Source organism: Callithrix jacchus, chromosome 2, assembly GCF_049354715.1.
Source record: "Callithrix jacchus isolate 240 chromosome 2, calJac240_pri, whole genome shotgun sequence".
Taxonomy (NCBI): domain Eukaryota; kingdom Metazoa; phylum Chordata; class Mammalia; order Primates; family Cebidae; genus Callithrix; species Callithrix jacchus.
Genome location: NC_133503.1, coordinates 13,969,731 through 13,981,909, shown reverse-complemented (window position 1 = coordinate 13,981,909; position 12,179 = coordinate 13,969,731).

Sequence of the window (12,179 nt, the reverse complement as noted above, 5' to 3'; positions counted from 1 at the left end):
GTGTGTGATGCTCCCCTCCCTGTGTTCATGTGTTCTCATTGTTCAACACCTGCCTATGAGTGAGAACATGCAATGTTTGATTTTCTGTTCTTGTGTCAGTTTGCTGAAAATGATGGTTTCCAGATTCATCCATGTCCCTACAAAGGATACAAACTCATAGCTTTTTTTATGGCTGCACAGTATTCCATGGTGTATATGTGCCACATTTTCCTTGTCCAGTCTATCATCGATGGGCATTTGGGTTGGTTTCAGGTCTTTGCTATTGTAAACAGTGCCACTATGAACATATGTGTGCATGTGTCTTTATAATAGAATGATTTGTAATTTTTTGGGTATATAGCCAGTAATGGGATTGCTGGGCCAAGTGGAATTTCTATTTCTAGGTCCTTGAGGAAGCACCACACTGTCTTCCACGATGGTTGAACTAGTTTATGCTCCCACCAGCAGTATAAATGTGTTCCTATTTCTCCACATCCTCTCCAGCATCTGTTGTCCCCAGATTTTTTAATGATTGCCATTCTAACTGGTGTGAGATGGTATCTCAATGTGGTTTTGATTTGCATTTCTCTAATAATCATTAATGATGAGCATTTTTTCATATGTTTGTTGGCCTCATATATGTCTTCTTTTGAAAAGTGTCTGTTCACATCCTTCTCCCATTTTTGGATGGTTTTGTTTGTTTTTTTCTTGTATATCTGTTTTAGTTCTTTGTAGATTCTGGATGTTAGCCCTTTGTAAGATGGATAGATTGCAAAAATGTTTCCCATTCTGTTGGTTGCTAGTTCATTCTAATGATTGTTTCTTTTGCTGTACAGAAGCTCTGGAGTTAATTAGGTCCCATTTGCCTATTTTGGCTTTTGTTGCCAATACTTTTGGTGTTTTAGTCATGAAGTCCTTGTCTATGCCTATGTCCTGAATGGTTTTGCCTAGGTTTTCTTCTAGGGTTTTTATGGTGTTAGGTCTTATGTTTAAGTCTTTAATCCATCTGGAGATAATTTTAGTGTAAGGTGTCAGGAAGGGGTCCAGTTTCTGCTTTCTGCACAATGCTAGCCAGTTTTCCCAATACCATTTATTAAAGAGGGAATCCTTTCCCCATTGCTTGTTTTTGTCAGGTTTGTCAAAGATCAGATAGTTGTATATGTGTGGCATTGCCTCCAAGGCCTCTATTCTGTTCCATTGGTCTATATTTCTGTTTTGGTACCAGTACCATGCTGTTTTGATTACTGTAGCTTTGTAGTATAGTTTGAAATAGGGTAGCATGATGCTTCTGGCTTTGTTCTTTTTGCTTAGGATTATCTTGGCTATGTGGGCTCTCTTTTGGTTCCATATGAAGTTTAAGGTGGTTTTTTCCAATTCTGTGAAGAAGGTCATTGGTAGCTTGATGGGGGTAGCATTGAATCTATAAATTACTTTGGGCAGTATGGCCATTTTTACAATATTGATTCTTCCTAACCATGAGCATGGAATGTTTCTCCATTTGCTTGTGTCCTCTCTTATTTCCTTGAGCAGTGATTGGTAGTTATCCTTGAAGAGGTCCTTTACATCCTTTGTTAGTTGTATTCCTAGGTATTTTATTCTCTTTGTAGCAATTGTGAATGGGAGTTCATTCATGATTTAGCTCTCTGTTAGTCTGTTATTGGTGTATAGAAATGCTTGTGATTTCTGCACATTGATTTTTATATCCTGAGACTTTGCTGAAGTTGCTTATCAGTTTAAGGAGATTTTGGGCTGAGATTATAGGGTCTTCTAAATTTACAATCATGTCATTTGCAAATAGAGACAATTTGACTTCATCTTTTCCTAATCGAATACCCTTTATTTTTTTTCTTGCCTAATTGCTCTGGCTAGAAATTCCAATAATATATTGAATAGGAGTGGTGACAGAGGACATCCTCGTCTAGTGTCAGATTTCAAAGGGAATGCTTCCAGTTTTTGCCTATTCAGTATGATATTGACTGTGGGTTTGTCATAAATAGCTTTTATTATTTTGAGGTACATTCTGTCCATACCTAGTTTTTTGAGAGTTTTTATCATAAAGTGCTATTCAATTTTGTCGAAGGCCTTCTCTGCATCTGTTGAGATGATCATGTGGTTTTTGTCTTTGGTTCTGTTTATGTGGTGAACTATGTTTATAGACTTGCGTATGTTGAACCAGCCTTGCATTCCCAGAATGAAGCCTACTTGATCATGATGGATAAGCTTTCTGATGTGCTGTTGCAATTGGTTTGCCAGTATTTTATTGAAGATTTTTGCATCTATGTTCATCATGGATATTAGCTTGAAGTTTTCTTTTTTTGTTGAGTCTCTGCCAGGTTTTGGTATCAGGATGATGTTGGTCTCATAAAATGATTTGGGAAGGATTCCCTCTTTTTGTATTTTTGGAATAGTTTCAGAAGGAATGGTGCCAGCTCCTCTTTCTATGTCTGGTAGAATTCAGCTGTGAACCCATCTTGACCTTGACTTTTTTTGGTTGGTAGACTATTAATTGCTGCCTCAACTTCAGCCGTTGTTATTGGTCTGTTTAAGGTTTCAACTTCTTCCTGATTTAGGCTTAGGAGGGTGCAATGTCCAGAAATTTATCCATTTCTTCCAGGTTTACTGGTTTATGTGCATAGAGTTGTAGTAATCTCTGATTGTAGTTTGTATTTCTGTGGAGTCTGTGGTGATATCCCCTTTATCGTTTTTTTTTTTTTAAATCTATTTGATTCTTCTCCCTTTTCTTTTTTATTAATCTGGCTAGCAGTCTGTCTACTTTGTTGATATTTTTAAAAAACCAGCTCCCGGATTTATTGATTTATTGAAGGATATTTTGTGTCTATCTCCTTCAGTTCTGCCGTGAACTTAGTTATTTCTTGTCTTCTGCTAGCTTTTGAGTTTTTTTGATCTTACTCCTCTAGTTCCTTCAATTTTGACAATAGGGTGTTATGTTAGATCTTTCCTTGCTTCTCTGGTGGGCATTTATTGCTAAAAATTTCCCTCTAGACACTGCTTTAAATGTGTCCCAGAGATTCTGTACATTGTGTCTTCGTTCTTGTTGGTTTCAAAGAACATCTTTATTTCTGCCTTCATTTTATTGTTTATCCAGTCGACAGTCAGGAGCCAGTTGTTTAGTTTCCATGAAGTTGTGCAGTTCTGAGTTAGTTTCTTTTCTTTTCTTTTTTGAGATGGAGTTTCGCTCTTGTTATTCAGGCTGGAGTGCAATGGCACAATCTCGGCTCACTGCAACCTCCGCCTCCTGGGTTCAAGCAATTCTCCTGCTTCAGCTTCCCGAGTAGCTGGGACTACAGGCATGTGCCACCATGCCTAGCTATTTTTTTTTTTTTTTTTTGTATTTTTAGTAGAGACGGGGTTTCACCATGTTGACCAGGATGGTCTTGATCTCTCGACCTTGTGATCTACCCGCCTCGGCCTCCCAAAGTGCTGGGATTATAGGTGTGAGCCACTGCGCCCAGCCTGAGTTAGTTTCTTAATCCTGGGTTCTAATTTGAGTGCACTGTGGTCTGAGAGACTGTTTGTTATGATTTCCGTTCTTTTGCATTTGCTGAGGAGTGATTTACTTCCAATTATGTGGTCAATTTTAGAGTAGGTGTCATGCAGTGCTGAGAAGAATGTAAATTCTGTGGATTTGGGTGGGGATTTCTGTAGATGTCTATTAGGTCCTCTTGGTCCAGACCTGAGTTCAAGTCCTGGATATCCTTGTTAAATTTCTGTCTTGTTGATCTGTCTAACATTGATATTGGAGTGTTAAAGTTATTATTTACCTATTATTGTGTGGGAGTCTAAGTCTCTTTGTAGGTCATTAAGAACTTGCTTTATGTACTTGGGTGCTCCTGTATTGGGTGCGTATATATTTACGATCATTAGTTCTTCTTGATACATTGATCCTTTTGCCATTATGTAATGCCCTTCTTTGTCTCTTTTGATATTTGTTGGTTTAATGTCTATTTTATCAGAGACTAGGATTGCAACTCTTGCGGTTTTTTTTTTTTTGCTCTCCATTTGCTTGATAAATCTTCCTCCATCCCTTTATTTTGAGCCTGTGTGTGTCCTTGCACATGAGATGTGTCTCCTGAATACAGCACACTGATGGGTTTTGACTTTTTATCCAATGTGCCGGTCTGTGTCTTTTGATTGTGGCATTTAGTCCATTTACCTTTATGGTTAATATTGTTCTGTGTGAATTTCATCCTGCCATTTTGATGCTAGCTGGATGTTTTGCTCATTAGTTGACACATTTTCTTCATTTTATCGTCTTTACCATTTGGTACATTTTTGGAGTAGCTGGTACTGGTTGTTCCTTTCCTTATTTAGTGCTTCTTTCAGGAGCTCTTGTAAGGCAGGCCCAGTGGTGGTGAAATCTCTCAGCAATTGCTTGTCCATAAAGAATTTTCTTTCTCCTTTGCTTAGAAAGATTAGTTTGGCTGGATATGAAATTCTAGGTTGAAAGTTCTTTTCTTTAAGGATGTTGAATATTGGCCCCCACTCTCTTCTGGCTTGTAGGGTTTCTGCTGAGAGATCCACTGTGAGTCTGATGGGCTTCCTTTTGTGGGTAACTTGTCATTTCTCTCTGGCTGCCCTTAGCATTTTTTCTTTCATTTCAACCCTGGTGAATATGATGGTTATGTGCCTTGGGGTTGCTCTTCTTGAGGAATGTCTTTGTGGTGTTCCCTGTATTTCCTGGACTTGAATGTTGGCCTGCCTTGCTAGGTTGGGGAAGTTCTCCTGGATAATATCCTGAAGAGTGTTTTCCAGCTTGGATTCATTCTCTCCATCACATTCAGGTACACCTATCAAATGTAGATTAGGTCTTTTCACATAATCCCATATTTCTTGGAGGCTTTGTTCATTTCCTTTCACTCTTTTTTCTCTATTCTTGCCTTCTCATTTTATTTCATTGAGTTGATCGTCAATCCTTGATATCCTTTCTTCTGCTTGGTCGATTCGGCTATTGAAACTTGTGTATGCTTTATGAAGTTCTTGTGCTGTGTTTTTCAGCTCCATCAAGTTGTTTATATCCTTCTTGAAGCTGTTTATTCTAGTTAGCATATCATCTAACCTTTTTTCTAGGTTCTTAGTTTCTTTGCATTGGGTTAGTACATGTTCTTTTAGCTCTGAGAAGTTTGTTATTATCCATCTTCTGAATTCACCGGATTCATTCTCCATCCATCTTTTATTCCTAGCTGGTGAGGAGTTGTGATCCCTTGGAGAAGGAGAGTCATTCTGGTTTTGGATGTTTTCATCCTTTTTGCAGTGGTTTCTTCCCATCTTTGTGGCTTTATCTACCTGTGGTCTTTGTAGTTGGTGACTTTTGGATGGGATCTCTGAGTGGACAGCCTTTTTGTTGATGTTGAAGCTATTTCCTTCTGTTTCTTAGTTTTCCTTCTAACAGTCAGGCCTCTCTGCTGCAGGACTGCAGGAGGTTCACTCCAGACCCCGCTGGCCTAGGGATCACCCGCGGGGGCTGCAGAACAGCAAGGGCTGCTGCTGGTTCCTTCCACTGCTATCTTTGTCCCAGAAGGTACCCACCAGATGTCAGCCTAAGCTCTCCTTTATGAGGTGTCTCTTTGGGTATACAGGGGTTGGGGAGTTACTTGAGGAGACAGTCTGTCCCTTATAGGAGCTCAAGTGCTATGCTGGGAGCTCTGTTATTCTGTGCAGAGCTGCTGGGCAGGTACCTTTAAGTCTGCTGCAGCTGAACTCATATCCGCCTCTTTTCCCAGGTGCTCTGTCCTAGGAAGGTCAGCTTTATTTATAAGTTTCTATCATGCTCCTGCCTTTTTTCATAGATGCCCTGCTAGTCATAGTCGCCAGCAGAGGCGTTGTTGAGCTGCTGCAAGCTCTGCCCAGCTGCTGTGTGAACTGCCTGGGTAGTGGAGGCTGCCTCAGTAGTGGGGGACATCCTTCCCCCAACTGAGCTGGACCATCCTGGGTCCAGCTGTGCTTGCTGTGAAACACTCAATCCAGAGCATTTCAGATTGCTTGTTTTGTGGGGGTAATACCCACTGATCCAGATTGCCTGGCTCCCTGTCTCAGCTCCCTCCCTTTCAGTTGAATGAGTGGCTCTGTCTCCCAGGCATTCCAGGCATCAGTCAAAATGGCTGCCCGGACTTGTATGAGTTTCTGTGCACTGACCCGGCACCGGCTGAAACTGCTGCACTGAAAACTTGTAAAACTTGTGGTGCTTTTTGGTCTGGGAAGCTCCTGGTCTGTGGGCAGTGAAAACTTGTTTGGAAATGCGGTGAGTACTCACCCTCTGTGCTGTTCTCGCTGGGAACTGCACTCCAGTGCTGTTCCTATTCGGCCATCTTGGATCCTCCCCTTGCAGGAGATTTCATGGTGAACTGTTTATGCTGTATGCTGGAGGGCTTTGTGTAGTATTGATAATGTGGAGGTTGCAGTGACCTAACTCACAGGTGGCTGGTGATAGTTTGGAAGCAGGAAGATTGTGAGTTAATTGCACAGAAGGGCTACGTGTCCTGGACCATGAAGAAAGGCAGGCTTGTGGCTTATCTGCTTCTTCTTCTTTTTTTTTTTTTTTTTTGCTTTCTCCTCCTCCCACCAGCCTGACTCCTTTCCTGTAATTAGGACTGTACATTAGCCAATCAATATATCTGGCATTCCATCATTTCCCTATAGCCAGAGGCCTTCTGAGTGCTCCTTTAGTGTGCCCCATTCACAGCTCTATGGTGCTTATATCATGGGGAGCACTCAGCCTCCCAGCAAGAAGGGTGTAGCTGGGAAGAACATATGCTTGGGGCAGTGGGGCAGCTACAGCAGCAATCCAAGCTCTCCACTGGCTTCATCTCTGTATTGGTCTGTTTTCATGCTGCTGATGAAGACACATCTGAGACTGGGTAATTTATAACGAAAATGAGGTTTAATGGACTCACAGTACCATGTGGCTGGGGAGGCCTCACAATCATGGCAGAGGCATGTTTTACATGGCAGCAGGCAAGAGATAATGAGAGCCAAGCCAAAAGGGAAACCCCTTATAAAACCATTAGCTCTTGTGAGACTTATTCACTACCACGAGAACAATATGGGGGAAACTGCCCCCATGATTGAATTATCTCCCATCGGGTCCCTCCCACAACATGTGGGAATTATGGGAGCTACAAATCAAGATGAGATTTGGGTGGGGACAAAGCCAAACCATTTGAATCTCCATCCTTCATCTCAAAGATACCACCCACCAATGGCTTCCCACTTTTCTCTCCAAAGAACAAATGTGCAGAAAAAGCTCTTAGCATTTAAGCAGTGCAACTCCTAAAGCAGGTGCAGGGAGCTGTGGATGTCTTTTGGGAGAGGAGAGGCAATGGACATGGCTAGAATCAAGAGGACTCCATCGTGATTAAATAGCATTCATTGAAGGTGAACTTGTGGGATGCACCTTGGGGTACAAAGAGATTTCAGAATTCATCTCTATTTCTAGAGGCAAACACCTAAGCAGAGGAACTAAGACATACACACTTGAACAACTAATAATCAATGGGTGTTTTAGTTAATTTTTTTTGGAGTTTCTTATTACATTTCTCTCCAAAAGATATCTTGGGAATTTCTTTCTTTCTTTTTTTTTTTTTTTTGAGACCAAGTTTCACTCTTGTTACCCAGGCTGGAATCCATGGCATGATCTCGGCTCACCACAACCTCCACCTCCTAGGTTCAAGCAATTCTCCTGCCTCAGCCTCCCGAGTAGCTGGGATTACAGGCATGTACTACCACGTCATGTGTAGTAGAGATGGGGTTTCTCCATGTTGGTCAGACTGGTCTCGAACTCCTGACCTCAGGTGATCCATCTGCCTTGGCCTCCTAAAGTGCTGCGATTACAGGTGTGAGCCACTGCGCCTGGCTGGGAGTTTCTTACAGGGATATGATTACAGCCTAGTTCCAAATTGTCTCACATTTCCTTCTTAAAAAAAAAAAACAAAACACCATAGGAACTGTAATTGTCAGTGAAACTAGGACTAGAGAATATCTACAAACTCCAACTTATGTATCTGTGGCCCCAGCTACCCCAATCCAGCAGAACCAGTTTGGGAAGCCACAGCTGGGGGACTGGCTTGGTGGGCACAGTAAGGCAGATTAGAGAACATATAGGGGTTCCAGTGGTAGCAAACTTCAAATTATTAGCAAATATCTACCTTTAGGTGCCTGAGAAGGACTCACCCTGAGAGGGAATGGCTGTGAATGTGATAGAGAACAAACATGGTGGGATGTGTGTTGGGGAGGAGTAGAAGACATGGAAAGTGCATTGGGGCCTGTAGAGGGAAAGATTTAAGAATCAGTATGACCATTTTAGTTATTTTGGCTTAGAATTAGAATAGGCCAGTAGTCCATGACTCACCTCTCTCACCTTCTCACCCAAATTCCTATAAATAAGCAGAAAATAATGGAAATTCATGCCACCAGTGAAAGCTAGGATTGATGATAGATTTATTGCCAGAATTAAAGGCCTATAAAACTGGTCAAATAAAAAAATTCAATGAAAATCAAATCTGCAAAGATTGGAAACCAGTCTTAGCCAATTTTGATGAGTTGAGCACTCTCATATACATTTGATGGGAATATAAATTGGCAAAACTTTCTGGAAAGCATTTTATGATCGTATGCATTAATAGGTTTAAAAATATTTATACCTGGTGGCCCAGGAGTTGAATTTTAGGAATGTATTCTAAGGAAATAACCAGGGATGAGGTCAAGTATTTATATATAAGAATGCTTGTTCCCAGTTATTTATAATAGCAAAAATAAAAGAGTATATTTTAGATTCTTTTGCTCACATTGAAATAAATTTTAAAAGTACAGTATACTCATAGGACAGAATATTATATAGGCATTAAAAATGTAATGTAAGTGTCCTATTTGAAAGAAGTAAAGATATATAAATAAAGAAGGCTGGAGAAATCCTGCAACTGATAACATGGCAGACTAAATATTTGGGTTGATTCTTCTGCCAAAAACAACAGAAACGATAAAGAAATTATAAAATCTAAAAGTATCAGAGCAATAACAGAATAGTAATGAATTATAACATCAAAGTAAAGAATAATCCCTAGAGAAATCATCTTGCAGATATTTGATTTTTTTTTTTTTTTGAGATGGAGTCTCACTCTGTCGCCAGGCTGGAGTGCAGTGGTGTGATTTTAGCTCATTGCAACCTCCACCTTCCAGGTTCAAGCAATTCTCCTGCCTCAGCCTCTGGAGTAGCTGGGACTACAGGCTTGCACCCCCAAGCCTGGCTAATTTTGCATTTTTAGTAGAGATGGGATTTTACCATGTTGGCCAGAATGGTCTTGATCTCTTAACCTCGTGATCTGCCCACCTCTTCCTCCCAAAGTGCTGGGATTACAGGTGTGAGCCACTGCCCCAGGCCTGAGATTTGATTTTTTTAAATCTATGCCTAGACTTTACTCAAGGAAGGACATCTGATAGAATAGCTTTCCCCAATAAACCAAGGACTGCAAATAACTATCAGAAGAGATCGGGTGTGTTCAGGGTGGTCTGGCCATAGACAAGGGCTGGGCTATCATGTAAAGGTGAGAGATAAGTCACCCATCCCATGCCCTTACCACCAGGCATCAGCAAGGAAATCTGTCATAGTGCCGAATTGAACAACCACAAAGCCATTGTTGAGAAGTCGCAACCCCAAATCACCCCTCAATATTTGCAGCCCAGGCCAGGCACGGAGGCTAACGCCTGTAATCCCAGCACTTTGGGAGGCTGAGGCGGGCAGATTGTTTGAGCTCAGGAGTTTTTGACCAGCCTGGGCAACATGATGAAACCCAGTCTCTACTAAAAAAATACAAAAAATTAGCCAGTCGTGGTGGCATTTGCTTGTAGTCCTAGCTACTTGGGAGGCTGAGGCAAGAGAATTGCCTGAACCCAGGAGGCAGAAAGGTTCCAGTGAGCCGAGATTGCACCACTGCACTCCAGCTTGGCAACAGAGCGAGACTCCCTCTCAAAAAAGAAAAAAAAAAATTGCAGCCAAAATTCATATTACTATTTTAGAATGGTTGAAAAATCCTCAAATTATACATTTAGTTTACTATGACCTTGGACTGGTGATGCTGGCAAGAAAAAAATTTACATGGAAGAAAAAAAAATCAACCCTCTCTAGATCAATTCACTTCATCCTGGAACTCAAAGAAGTTTCACGAAAATGTTTCCGAGGTAAATGAGCAGTCTACAGTCAAATAAAAACAGACACACAAGAAAACAAGGTACCATGGTATGCTCGAGGAAGCTATGTTTGAAGAATGCCCCCAGTTAATGTTCTGGAGACACCATTTAATGTTCTGGGGACATAATGTCCTGGGGACATTATTTAATGCTTTAGGGACATTATATAATGTCCCCAGAGCTCATAAATCAACAAGAAAGAGATAAACAGCTTAACAGAAACACAAAGAAAAGCCAGTTCACAGAAAAGGGAAGGCAAGAAGTTAATGAAAGTAGGAATAACGCCTGACCTCACTCATCATGAAGAACATGCAAATTGAAAAACAAGGTAACATTTACTTCACCTGTCAACTGGCAAAGATTAAAGCTGGGTAACAGCGGAGCTGATGAGATATGGGAAATGGAGGCTGTCGGGCACTACTGGTGGAAATGGCACCATCAAAAACAGTGGAAATACCAGATAACAGAAACAGATCTGAGGGGACTTCAGATCTCAGAATTATCAGGCTCAACTATATTTACTATGTATAAAGAAAGCTTAACTATATCGTAAAATTCTTTTTTTTAAAAGATCAATCTATAATATTTGGAAAAAATCAAACAGAAATTCTAGAAATGAAAAGTATATTAATTAAAACAAAAATATGGGCAGCCCAGTGGGGAGGATTGCTTGAGGCCAGGAGTTTAAGACCAGCCTGGGCAATGTAGTGAGACCCTGTCCCTAGGAAACATTAAAAAAAAATTAGCTGAGTGTGGTGGCTCCTGCCTGTAGTCCCAGCTATCTGGGAAGCTGAGGTGGGAGGATTGCTTGAGCCTAGGAGTTGGAGGCTGTAGTGAGCTATGATTGTACCACTGTACTGTGGCCTGGGTGACAGAGCAAGACCTTGTCTCTTAAAAAAAGTATGGATTTTGTAGCGTATTAGAAACAACTGAAAAGTAGGTTATAAAAAAAAACGCTGAAGACATGAACCCAAGTCAAATATGGGCAGACAAGAAATATACGAAAGTGGGACAAAGACATGGAGGATAGAGTGAGATGATCTAACACCTATCTTATGTTATATTCCAGACGGAATTTATTTATTCTCTCTCTATATATTTTTTAGCAAATACTGTACCAGACACTTTGCGAAGTGCTGGAGAAGAGTAAGATAAGAGGGTTTCCTAATTCCTGGGTGGATTCTGGAGCAACACTGGGCCATCCAGTTGGGACCCACTGCCTTCAGCCTGGGCGCGGTAGCTCACGCCTGTAATCCCAGCACTTTGGGAGGCCAAGACGGGAAGATCGCTTGAGCCCAGAAGTTGGAGGCCAGCCTGGGCAACATAAAGAGACCCTTGCTCTCTGCAAAAAATAGAAAAATGTCTCAGCTACCCAGAAGACTGAGGTGGGAGGATCGCTTGAACCCAGGGGTTCGAGGTTGTCGTGAGCTATGATCTCACTACTGCACTACAGCCTGGGAGGCAGAACGAGACCTCCTCTCTCTCAAAAAACAAAAACAAAAAACCCCACAAAAAAACAGCTCCGACGCCGGCTCCTCCGGGAAGCCTTCCCTGACGACACACACGCGCACGCGCGTGCGCACTACCCAGGGGAGTCAGGCGCCTCTAATGTGAGCCCATAAGACCCAGTGCGCCCTCCATCTCCTCGGCCCCTACGCCTCACGCAAGGAAGGGTCTAGCGGCCGCAATAACCACGCATTGACCGACTGTACTCTAAAGCCCCTTGGAGCAGGGGCTAAAGCCCCGTGTCCGGTCGTGTATGTGGCGATGCACCGAGTCCTTTCCACGGAAGGGAAAGCAGGTGCAAAGAGGCCATCCAACGGAGCGCCTGGAGCTGGGCAGTCAGTCTTGGGAAAGGAGGCCCAGCTGGGCTCGCCTCGCGCGGCTTGGAACAGCGGGCTGGGATTAGCGACCACCGAGGCTCACCCTCCGAGACCTCCGAGCGTCCTAGAGAGGACACGGAAGCGGGTCTTTTCTTACGCACCTGTCTGACAGTGTTC